The sequence below is a fragment of the Camellia sinensis genome, chromosome 7 (assembly GCF_055761805.1).
Source record: "Camellia sinensis isolate YWXY chromosome 7, ASM5576180v1, whole genome shotgun sequence".
Classification (NCBI taxonomy): domain Eukaryota; kingdom Viridiplantae; phylum Streptophyta; class Magnoliopsida; order Ericales; family Theaceae; genus Camellia; species Camellia sinensis.
The window spans coordinates 85806646-85820436 of NC_138967.1; the positions used below are offsets into that span (position 1 = coordinate 85806646).

Below are 13791 nucleotides of genomic sequence, written 5' to 3' on the forward strand. Positions count from 1 at the left end.
CTATATCAAACCTAGATGCATGTTTGGCATGGAAAATGTGAAATTAATGTTAAGACATTAATGAAAATAGAACCTAAGGGTTGTAATGTAAATTATGGAAAATGCCTTAATTACATTGGTTAATTAATTTGCATAATTAATTATGAGAAATGAGGAATTGATTTGGGAAGTCATGGGATAAAAAGGGTGTAGTTGGATTATTTATCACTCACCTAGTTGGAATGTTGATTTAATATCCATTTGTGCATTTATTTTCTGTCTAGAAATAACTGCTTTGGGCTATCGGTGGAGGATAGTCTTGATTGTTGTAGACAATGCATGATGATTAGGCAAACTAAAACTAATCGATTGAATGTTTCATAGAGTATGACGGTGGATTGAATACATTAATTTTATGTATTGATTGATTGTGTGTAGAACCTTTGTGTTTATATGCATTGTGTATAGAGGAGGAGATGGGGGATGTACTCCGCGGTTTAGGGGAAGATGGGGGATGTACCTCTAAACCGGATAGGATTGGAGGAGATGGGGGATGAACTCCATAGACACAGCTCATATGCTTGTCTAGAGAAGTGAAGATACAGCTCATAGGCTTATCTTTGAGAAGTGTAGATACAGCTCATATGCTTGTCTAGTGAAGTGTAGATACAGCTCATATGCTTGTCTAGTGAAGTGTAGATACAGCTCATATGCTTGTCTAGTGAAGTGTGGATACAGCTTATATGTTTATCTGTTGATGCGTAAGATGTTTATCTATTGATGTGTTGATATAGCTAATATGCTTATCTGTTGAATAAAAATGGAAAATGGAAAGTGACATAGACTCGTATGTTATGAAATTGTGACGTGATATATGCGGATGTATCGGTGTTGGCCATCTATCAATTGCTAATCTTTTAGTCATTGCTCATAGTTGGTTTAGTATATCTCTGCTGGGCTGTGGCTCACCTTATATGGGAACATCATTTTCAGGTACAGATAGCATGCCACCTCCAAGGACGTAGCTTGGGAGGCTAGAGGCGGGCAGACTTTTGTTGTCTTTTCCATTTTGATGTATTACATGTATATTCAAGCCAAGGGCTTAATGTGTAAATGAGTTAGTACTCTTTTGTTGTAACCAAGTGTTAGCTTGGAAAGCTGTAAGCCTTTAGGGCATTTGCTTTTGTTGTTAACATGTAATACTTTTTGTAATGAAACTCTGTTGAATAGAAGAATGTGGAACTTTTATATATATCAATGTATGTCTATATTGATAGGTTTAATGTTATTATTTTGAGGGCGTTATAGATGGGGACTGTGAAAGGTTGGGGCCGGGGACGGGGAAGTTTTGGCCATCAGGGATCGGGGATGGGGAGGGTGATCCCCGGCCCTGCCCCGTTGCCATTCCTAGCAATTATTACACGTGTAATGCCAAAAAGGTATATATATTTAGAGTGAGCTGCTGCTGTTGCACCCTTAAGAAGGTGTATATATGTATATATTCTACCACAACATATGTAAAATACCAATAGCATTCCATAACATACACCACAACAAGCCATAATTTTTTTTTTCAAAATAATTTGTAATATTTATCGCTACAGATGGTTTGTAACATTTACCCCACATCATTTATACCATAACCACAATAGTTCGTAATATTCATTTTAGTTCCTAATTTTCACTACAATGTGGCATAACACATTCCAAACATTTGTAACTTTCATTATAAAAATCTATATGAACATTCGAATTTGCTAAGTGTTTGCAATTTGATAACGCTATTGAAGCTTAATATTGTAAAAACCATAAGCATTCAATGCTTTATATTTTAAAAAGTCACCCATACTCTTTGTAGACATCAAAGAGATGGAGCTTATAAGATAATGGCAGGCCAACAATGCCATCAATTATTTCAAAAAATACTACTTATATTAAACATAGAAATTAAAATATAAAAATAAAAGTTGAGTCATCAATTTTATAAGCAAGGTACACTAGGTGTAGTTGAAAAGGATGTTCCACAAGCATTGTAGCAAAAGGAAAAGGTTTTATTTTCAGGAACCGAAGAATATATGTTAACTTTGTCTGTTACAATGTTTGTGCAAGCTTGGCTTTCACTGCATCTCAAATTAATTGCTTTGCCACTAATAGAAGATCCACCCATATTCCTATATGTCACTTCGCTTATTTGCACTGTTGATGTCTTAAATGTGAATCATATTAACAACAAAATTGTATGTTAGTTCTTTAATTTGGCACATAGAATTATGTGGAAAGACTTGAAATTCTTCTTAAAATTTGAAAATTTATTTTTTTACCTCATTTCTGCAAACTTTATTTGCTTGATGATCACAATAATTTTGGTTGATGATGATGGGATTCTCAAGTTCAAAAAGTGTCAGCTCTTCAAAAGTGATATTTCTTGCATACCCTAATCCCCCCTGAAAGGACATATGCTTATTTTAAAAATTAGAAATAAACATATCTTTAAATATGTGAATGACAAAGTTTTATATGACGATGTTTTGTACATATATGTATGCATGTCGATAAATATTTGCATACTTGCCATGTCTTGATCCTTGCTCCATTTGTAGTTTGATTTAATATACAATTTCGCACATATACCTCATCTACGGTTTCATAAACCCCACACCTTGAGCCCAAGCTTCCCACACTAACGAGAGAGAGAGAGAGAGAGAGAGAGAGTTTCATCAGTCTATTTATAAGGGAAAATAATATAAACACAAAAAAAAAAAATATCAGTAAAATGTATATAATGCAATGTTGGCAATCTTTTATGGGACAGACACTCCCAAAATGAATGTTAGCACTGCACCCAAAGATTTGTAGCATTTGTCATTTATATTGACCCAAAGATTTGTGACAAAATGGTAAAGAGCTTAAGTAATTAACATGGAAAGTGTTTCTCTTAAAAAAAACTCATGAAGTTCATGTAGTATCTAAGCTCCCTTTCATATAATAATGAAAGAGAAAAGTTCCAGTTTTTTTTTTTATTTTTTTTTTTTTAGGAACAAATATTAAGCTTATGACAACTAAGTAGTTACCTTATGCCATACCCTGGACCACATGTAATGCCAGTAATGCTTATATTGGAGGAGTTACCATTGATAACAATGCAATCATCACCTATATTATTGTGAAAAAATTAGCCCATTGCAAGTTAACAACAATAACAACTTGAAAACGGTGAAGACGTATTACTTACCAGTTGCGATGTATGAGTAGTGGATGTGAATATGGCTAGAGCCAGAGATGTCAATTCCATCAGTGTTATGACTGTTTCCAGGTACAGTTATATTGACATGAGAAATACTTACATTTTTTGTAATTATTTATACCAATATGATTTCTTAGGAAATCAATATGGTTCAAAGCACTAAGTTGGAGATCATTGCATCTAGTAAAGCGTACCAGCTGCACTATTCTCATTTGTTCAAAAATTTCTCCACAAAGTTTTGGCTAATGTCTTAACTATAATTATATACGTATACAATTTCATTTGGACTACGTCTTTTGCAAACACGAATTTCCATTGCCATGTTTCAACTATAGTAATATGCAAATTTATGGAGTTTTTGCTACATATATTCAGAAGTCGTTTATAAGGTGACACGTCAAATTTTTTATTTTCATATTAAGATGTCATGTAATAGTGATTTTAAAGAAGATTAGGAAATAAATTTGAAAAACAAGAGAGTATATAATTAGTCAGTAAAAGAACAAGAGAGGTTGCATGTAAGAAAAGAGAAATAGAAGAGAGTGTGAGAAAGGGTGTGATGTTTTAGAAAATATAGAAATTTGGAATTTATAAATAACCAATTTTAAATAAGAATTTAAAAAATGACATTATTTTATCTTGGGTATTGAGCTGAGCATCGTGCTTTAGCTAGCTTCACATTCATGCTTCTTTTTGTGCTTTTTTTTTCTTTTTTTTTTCATTTTTCGTTTGAAATTTTTCTATATCCATAGAAAGTCATCTTACTGTTGGCCAGTTGATTGAGTAGACCGCGTGTATATCAGATCACGAAAATGACTTTTTACATCACTTTTTCAAATCTTTTCTCCCTAAAATCTAAAGTTGAGACCCTCTCTCTCCCTAAAACACTCTCTCTCTCTCTACATTTTCACCTAGTCCTAGTGATTTCCCCACCCTAATCACTTTGATAAAAGGTAGACCATCTCAAGACCTCCATTTTGATCTGAATAGAGTTGGATTTGGGCATTTTGAAGTTTCACTCTTGCTTAGTTCATCTTCTCTCTTTGAGATAGGGGTTTTCTACACTTTTATATGGTCTTTAGCTTGGTTATTTGTCGTTGTGTAACAATGGTGGGATTTGGGAGTATTTTGAACGAACTTAGGGTTTGGGTTTGAAATAAAAAGAGGGGTTTCAATATGAGTGTGAAATAAATGATTATAGGGTTCGAGTACAAGGTTCTATGGTGGCAAAATAGTTAATTTTGGCATTTGGGTTGATATTTGGAAAAATGGGATTTTTGCCCTAAATGGGTCAAATTGTTAATTTGTGTAAATAGTTGAAATTGATAATGGTAATGCAAAATTGGATGATTGTTGATGTACATGGTGGAGTTGGACACATGTTGTCTCTCACCCATGAAAATTTGAATAATATATCTATTGAGAAGATTGTTTATCTATTTAGAAATATCTGTATTGGGCTATCGGTGGAGAATAGCTATGATTGTTATAGAAATTGCATAAGGATTAGGTAAATTGAAACTACTTTAGTGTTGATTGTCATTGAATATGACTAAGATTTATATACATTGTATATGTATGATTGTTTGGGAAGAGAAATGGGATGTACTCCATTATTTGAGAGGAGATAGGATATGGACTCCGTTGAAATTAAGTTGGTCGGAGTGTCCAGGGTGAAAGTCCAGAAATCTTGTGTGCACATGGGTGCCGATCCCGCAGATGAAATTTCTGTAAAATGGTAGATTTGAAGTGTTTGTGTGATAATGTATTGAATTGGAAAACCGCTGAGTTGTAGTCTCTGTTGGGTTATTGTACATAATGAAATTGACCCATGAATTGGGAAAAATAAATGAACTTGAAATGAATTGAAGGAAAATAAATTGAAATATGAACTTTGGGACTTTCCGATCATATGTAATATGAATGTCATGTCACAAGCCTTGTATATGCACAATTGTATTTATATCTTGTTAAATCTCATATACTGTCACGTCCCAAATTTTAATTACTCGAAAACATTACCAAGAGCTTGAAATTTAGGTCCATTTTTTTTAATTAAAAATATCTATTACCCTTAAGTAATAGAAACATAATAGTACATGTTCTCTTTCATGATGAGTACAATAATAATGATAATACATGCCAAGCTCCCACTACGGGGTTACAAATAAATGATTACAAACATCACAGCACAATGAGATTACACATAAGAGATACATGAACTTCCTAATCCTTCAATCAATCAATCTGAAATCTCTTCCTGTAAAAAAAATGAAACAACAAGGGGTGAGCACAATTGCCCAGTAGGAATCTCATAGTTCTAAAACAATAACCATCCTATAGATAAAAATGATCATGCATACAGGGTGATACCATATAGTAGGTGACGTTTTGTAATTTTAAAATATCATACGTAGAGTACCTTTTTCTCAAAATTTATTTGAACATTTAAGGAAAACCTTTAACCATCAAAAACTATCTTTTTTTATCAAAAAACCAAAAATCTTTTTTGGAAACAAACATGTTTAAGGAACCACATCATTTTATATTTATTAACACATTCTAAAATATTCCTCTTTTTATTCCCATTCTCCCCTTTTCTAGTTACATTTATTATAACGTCATAAACTCAAGTTCAAGTTCCCTTAATACTTCAAAACATCCCACATACGTGCTATTCCTACCAATCTATTCATATTTGCTGTAACTCCTCAATACAAAAATCCAAATCTCATTCACCCAAAAAAAAATCCAAATCTCTTTTATCGTCAATAATTGTTATCCTATACTCAACTCCTACTTATCTAATAACTACATCACATCCACACTTGCATTATCAACTATAATTCAACATATCACAACTACATCATACCCACATGTGCGTTATCAATCATAATTCAACATATCCCAAGGATAATAGATCCTTTTAATTCAATTTCTTAATTCATCATAAAACAAAACTTTTAATTTTTCCTAATAGATACAACCCGGTGAGTTCTTTATCACCAATCCCTTATCCAATTACCATTTCATTATCCATTCTTTTCAAATAATTTCTATATACATTCTCATTCCATACCAATTTACGCATCAAATGGTAATTTCACAAGTTCATCATAAGTTACATATATCGTCACTGACCTCAACACAATTCACAACACATTCCACCCTTTGCCGGCTTGATATGGCAGGATAACGGGCACCCAATTCATAGCACATTCCACCTTTTGCCGGCTATTATACAGCGGGAAGTGAAATCCCAAAAATCATTTTCTCAAAAACCATATCTTTCTCCGAAAACCATTTTCAACTTTTTAAAACCATCCCCCACGTTTGTCGGCTATTATACGGCAGGACGTGGGCACCGAAAACATTTTCAAAAACCATCCGTTTTTCCACTATTACTGGCTACAATACGGCAAGAATGTGTGGACACCCAAAAATCATTTTTCCACTTTTGCCGACTACAATATGGCAGGACTGCGTGGACACCCAAAAACATTTTTCCCACATTCGTCCAGCGATAAGCCTAGACAGGGCAATCGGGCACCTTGAATTCAAACCACCCCCACATTTACCAACTATTATACGGACAATTGTGGGCACTGAAAAACCATTTTTTTTTATTTTTAAAACAATCCCCCACATTTACCGGCTATGATACGGACGGTTGTGGGCATCGAAAAACTATTTTTCAACTCCCCGCGCGGGTACCAACCACAACACAACCCAACTCAACTCAACTCAACACAACACAACTCAATTCCACACAACACAACTCAACCAACTTAACACCACATAACCCAACACAGTTCACATAACACATAACAAGATTCGACACAGCCATTTCAACACAAAACTCATATCATCCATACCATTAGTAATTTCTTTTCCCCCAAGTTTGATTCACATTATAACATAATTTAAAACATCAACATTGAGGGTTCAATCGCAACTTTTACGTAAATTTACAAACTTTTTAAAATTTCAATTAAACTTGTACATGTGTAATTTAACACTTCAATTTCATGATTCTACTATCAATTGAAGCAAAATCATTAACCATCTTCATGCGCCAAACTAGAGTTTTTAAGAGAAGTTAAAACTTTTCACAAAACACATTTTATTCCAACCCTTCTATTACTTTTACACCCAAACTCATGACCCAAGATCTTAACCCAACAAGTTAACAGAACTCCCTTCAAACCCTAACTCACAATCTCATGATTCATCACAATATGCATAAAAATATAAACTTTTGTGTTTATATAAAGAAAATACCACAATTCTATCCATAAACAAGGGTATTGAAAGAGAACTAGAAACCCCTAGCTCTTGAAGCCAAGAGATGACGACCTAAAAATCAATGGCGAGGAAACCATGAACCAATCGGACCAAAAGGAAGCCCTCGACGAGATCTACACTCCTTCTCAAAGGACCATGGTGAAAACATCACTCCATGTGAGTAGATCTAAAGATTTAAGTAAAAAAGTTTGAGTTTTAGAGAGAGAGAAGAGAACTCACGATTTGAGAGAGGAAAGAGGAGAAAAAGCGAAATGAAATATCTTTGGAGCCTATTTATAGTAGTAGAGAAGTAGTCCTAAGGTCAATAAAATAATAGGCCCAAAACCCTTCAAAAGTAGGGCCCAAACCAGCCCAAAAAGCTAAAAATTACACATAAGGGTTTACCCTTCGGGCAGAGATGTCGTCCCTCCAGGAAGAAAAGCAATCTGTGCAACATGCAAGGTGTCGACCCTTAGACAAGAAGGGTCAACCCTATTTTCCAGCAACCAACACACAGATTTTGCAATATACAAGGGTCGACCCTTGTTGTCATGACCCGAACCCACCCCCATGGGTTAAGGACGTAACAGGCCAGCAATCACAAGATTACCTACGGCCTTAAACCAAATCGAATATATTTCAACAGAGTTAAGGGGGGCCAAACGGAAGCAATTTCAAACTTTTGTCCATAGAGTTGTGCTTACATGGCACGTCATAACAATCCACACATGTACATGTTAATAACTCACATCAAAATACGTAATAACACAAAGTTCTGTACATACAGGATCATTCAAGTCTAAGTCATTCAAACCCAAAGTTTATGTACAAAAGTAATCCAACGTTTTCGCCAATATAACCAAACCATGTCGAAAGAACAAAAAAGGCGAAGACAAGTCTCGTGCGTGAGACGTTTGGGCTGACTCTTCAAAACCTTGACTGTATCTCACATACTTCACTGAGGCTAGGTTTGGACCTCCCTTGGCTAACCTACAGACACATGAATGAGCGTAAGCGAAAGCCCAGTGAATAATATCAAACAAAGAAGATACACGAATGGTATTTAGAACAACATACATCAGACGGCCTTGGGCCCAATTCATACTTCTATCTAGTACATGTATATATATATATATATAGGTCAAGTGACTGCGGTTCCAAACACATCAAACGACCTCGGGTCCAATTCGTTCATGTCATACGGCCTTTGGCCCATTCATTCATGTCATACGGCCTTTGGCCCATTCATTTATGTCATACGGCCTTTGGCCCATTCATCCTTCCATTCATGTCAGACGGCCTCTGGCCCATTCATTCTTTCATTCATGTCAGACGGCCTTTGGCCCGTTCATTCTTTCATTCATGTCAGACGGCCTTTGGCCCATTCATAAGGCATAGAGAACATTTTTCCACAATTCAAATTAACAAAACTTATAAGACTCATATAGAAGTAAGCAATTAGACAAATAACATACTTCAGATATCTTTATTAAGATATTACTCACAATGTTCTGCAGGTGGGTTCACCCTTGAGCTCAACCCTACACATTACATAACACATATGGGTCACAAACGATTCAATCCGTTCTTAATTCATACATCCCTCTTAGGCTTCTTTCTTATCCTTTTAACTCATTTATAATGTTCAATGCATGCCCAAGAGTGGTTAGAAGTGAAAGAGAATGGAAAATGAAACACAGAACACTTTTACAAAATTTATGAAACAGGGGTCCCTGCTCGAGCGGACCCATTAAGTCTGCAAAAGCACTAGTCGCCTCATTTTTACGCTAGAGCGTGAATTCGGACGCTCGAGCTGAAAGTCACTCTACATAGCTCCCCGCTCGAGCGGACATCCATGTCTGTAAAAAGTTCTAGGAGCTCGTATTTCCTGCTCGAGCGAACATGCCAAATTCTGGAAAATCCAGAATTGTTCTTGAGGCTCAAACTTGATATTCAAAGGCTCCAAAGCTCGAATTAAGGTACCAAAATAGGGAAATACATTATATATCATGAGTATACAAACAACATGAGGCCAATTTCTCAAAATCATGGTCCAATCTTCAAAATTAATCAACATTTCTTTTGTATAATCAAGGCTCGTGCATTCAACCCTCATATAAGCGCCATATCTTCCATAATCAAACATGCATGTCAATTTTGACTTCATTTATATTTCAAATCATACAAATGGTACTTATTATTATGGAACCCATGAAAATTATGCATGCATGTGAAGATTGGTGCCCAATTCTCCATGTTCAACATTATTCATGCTAGCTCAGGCAAATTTTAAGCTCAAACATATAATTCATGGAAATCTCCTACATGCATGTGTATATTGACTTCCAATTCATCAACACTAACTCAATTCATGTTCTTGATCACCATTCAACTTTGAATTCAAAAATTACAAACTAAAAGCCATGAATTTACTCACCTAGGAGCTTCAAACACCCAAATTCTAGCCAATTCTTGAGTTAATCTTCAAGATTTCCAAGCCTCTTGCTCAAATCTCCAATTGTTTCCCTCTCTCTCTCTCTCTCTCTCTCTCTAGCCGACCCTTACTCTCTTTCCTTAGAGCAATTTTCAGTTTTGAGCTCAAATAAAATGAATATAAGTGTAATAGAGCTCCTTTTATAGTCTCTCACTAATCACATTTGATTAAGGGTAATAAGAGTGCTTAATTAATCGTTCTGAATCTAATTATTCTGACCCAAATCAATTTTCAATTAAATTTCACCGTAGGCTCTAAAAATTACGCTAATCGTAAAGGCGTAATCAATTTCGGTTTCTGCGGCCGATAAGGCCTTCAATTTTCAGTTTATAACAGTAAGTTAAACAGATATTCCTACGGTGAACAGATAGAAATTCAAAATCACATATATTCATATAAGTGGCACACAAAATCATATCAAACGCATAATCACAACCATAATTAAGATTAATTAGCATAATACGGACCAGGGTTATCACAGACTTCCCCCCTTTAGGAAGTTTGGTCCTCCAAACTTATTTTACCTTCGTCGGGAAACAAATATGGATAGCGTAGTCGCATTTCATCCTCTTTTTCCCATGTGGCATCCGTCCCATAGTGTTCTTTCCATTCCACTTTCACCATTGGGATGGACTTGTTTCTCAATTGTTTCACTTGCCGGTCAATGATTCGTTCCGGCCATTCGGTGTACTCCATATTTTCATCAAGAGCCACCTGGTGATAATCAATTACGTGAAACGGATCTTGAAGATAACCTCTCAACATTGATACATGAAACACATTATGGATTTGTTCGAATCCCGGTGGCAAAGCGACTCGATAAGCAACTGGACCAAGCCTTTCCAGAATTTGAAATGACCCAATGTAGCGAGGCGACAACTTGCCCTTCTTTCCAAACTTGACATGGCCTTTCATCGGAGTCACACGGATAAATACATGGTCCTCAACCTCATACTCGAGAGGTCTCCTTCGAACATCTGCATAATTCTTTTGTCCGTCCTGAGCTGTTTTAAGCCTTTACTGAATAGTTTTGATCTTCTCAGAAGTGTCTTGCACAATTTCAGGCCCAAGTAAAGCTCTATCCCCGACTTCTGTCCAAAAAATTGGTGATCTACACCTTCTACCATACAAAGCCTCGTATGGTGCCATACCAATGCTGGAGTGGAAGCTGTTATTGTATGCAAACTTTGCGAGTGTCAAATAATCTTCCCAACTCCCTTGAAAATCCAAGGCACACATCCTCAGCATATCTTCCAAAGTCTGTATTGTCCGTTCTGATTGTCCGTCTGTCTGTGGGTGGAATGTGGTACTAAACCTCAATTCTATCCCCATAGCCCTTTGCAAACTTTTCCACAATCTAGACAAAAATTTCGGATCCCTATTCGAGACAATGGATACTGGAACTCCGTGTAAACGAACAATTTCATCAACATATATAGTAGCCAGTCTATAAGCATCAAATGTAGTTTTGACAGGCAGAAAATGTGCAGATTTAGTCAGTCTATCAACTATAACCCAGATAGAGTCCATACCTCGAGGAGTTCGGGGTAGACCAACAACAAAGTCCATAGTCACATGTTCCCACTTCCATTCAAGAATAGGGAGGGGTTGAAATAGACCGCCTGGTTCTGATGTTCAGCTTTAACTTGCTGACATTGAAGGCACTTGGACACATATTTTGCAATTTCTTTCTTCATTTTAGGCCACCAATAACTTTGCTTCAATTCCCGATACATTTTGTTATTACCCGAATGCATAGCAAATACTGACTTGTGGGCTTCATCTAGAATTCTCTTCTTTAGTTACAGAATGTCGGGGACACACATTCGGTTTCGAAACCTCAACACTTCGTTTTCAATGCTAAGTTCTGCTTTCGGGCTTGTCTCGAATTCATCAATCACTTTCTTGAGGAGTTCATCCTCTCTTTGTTTCCGTTTAATCTCATCAATGATTGTCGGTTTGGCTGAAATGGCGGCTATCAATCCGCCATGTTCACTCAATACCACTTCAATTTTAATCTCATCAATGATTGTCGGTTCGGCTGAAATGGCGGCTATCAATCCGCCATGTTCACTCAATACCACTTCAATTTCAGACTTCTCAAAATCTTGCAAGATTTCTTTCTGTTTAGTAAGCAAACAAGCCATACTACCCATCGACTTCCTACTTAAGGGATCAGTAACTGTGTTAGCTTTCCCAGGATGATACTGAATTTCAAGATCATAATCCTTTATCAATTCAAGCCATCTCCTTTGTCGCATGTTCAACTCCCTTTGCGTAAAGAAGTATTTCAGACTTTTGTGATCTGTGTAGACTTCACACTTTGCCCCATACAAATAATGCCGCCAGATTTTCAAAGCAAAAACAACTGCGGCCAATTCTTAATCATGTGTTGGGTAATTTTTCTCATGTGGCCTCAATTGTCGGGAGGCATAAGCAATTACTCACCCATTCTGCATTAGCATACAACCCAAACCTTTATAAGATGCATCACTAAAAATCACAAAATTTTTCGTACCTGATGGTAGTGTCAAAACTGGTGCAGTGGTCAATCTTGTTTTCAGTTCATGAAAGGCAGTTTCCCTTTCGTCATCCCATTCAAACGGTTGCCCTTTGCGTGTCAGTTGGGTAAGAGGTACAGCTATTTTTGAGAAATCCTTCACAAATCTCCTGTAGTACCCGGCTAAGCGCATGAAACTGCGGACTTCTGTCACATTAGTCGGTGTAGGCCAATTCACAATTGCCTCTATCTTCTGTGGGTCCACTGAAATCCCCTCTTTGTTGATCACATGTCCTAAAAATGTGACTTCATCCAACCAAAATTCACATTTCTTTAGTTTAGCAAATAATTTCTTTTCTCTAAGTATCTGTAACGCAGTCCTCAAATGTTGTTCATGTTCAATCTATTTTCAGATTCATACTTATCACATGAATGCATCCTAGATCTTTTCTAGACGCTTATTGCTCATTTGGACAAGTGTGTGAGTTATTAACTCGTGCTCTGATACCACTCTGTCATTACCCGAACCCACCCCCATGGGTTAAGGACATAACCGGCCAGTAATCCCGAGATGATCTACGGCCTTAAACCAAATCGAATATATTTCAACAGAGTTAAAGGGGACCAAACGGAAGCAATTTCAAATTTTTGTCCATAGAGCTGTGCTTACATGGCACGTCATAACAATCCACACATGTGCATGTTAATAACTCACATCAAAATACGTAATAACACAAAATTCTGTACATAGAGGATCATTCAAGTCTAAGTCAGTCAAAAACAAAGTTTATGTGCAAAGACTCACATTGCTACAAAATGAGTTTGACTTTTATGCAGAGGCACTTCAATATGTCACATCTTCTTCGTTGGATGCATATAAGGAGAGATTTGTGGCTGCATGGCCAACTACATGTATGCACTTGGAAAATTCTACAACAAACAGGTAAGTTCAATTATTTTTAAAAAAATGTATATTTTCCTATTTTACCATTGTAGTGGTTTACATATATAGGGTAGAGAGTTCACATGCAATGCTTAAAAGATATCTTGGATCAAGTCAAGGGAGTTTTCAGTCAAATTGGTCAAGGATACATAATTTGCTTGAGTTACAACACACTGACGTCAAATCATCGTTTGAGAAGAGCAAGACAGTTGTGCAACATAATTTCAAGCTTGCTCAATTTAAAGATCTCCGTGGGAATATGCCAATTGCAGCATTGGAAATGATATTGGCAGAGTCCAAATAAGCATCTTTTGTTGGCATTGACATTGTTACATGTGGTTGAGTTG

At 36.2% G+C, this 13791-nt stretch overlaps 1 pseudogene; it reads right to left on the bottom strand.

Annotated features, from left to right (window-relative positions):
* Positions 1 to 1960: 1960 nt before the first annotated feature.
* LOC145795923 (putative polygalacturonase At3g15720) lies at positions 1961 to 3435 on the bottom strand (annotated as a pseudogene).
* Between the last annotated feature and the right edge of the window lie 10356 nt (positions 3436 to 13791).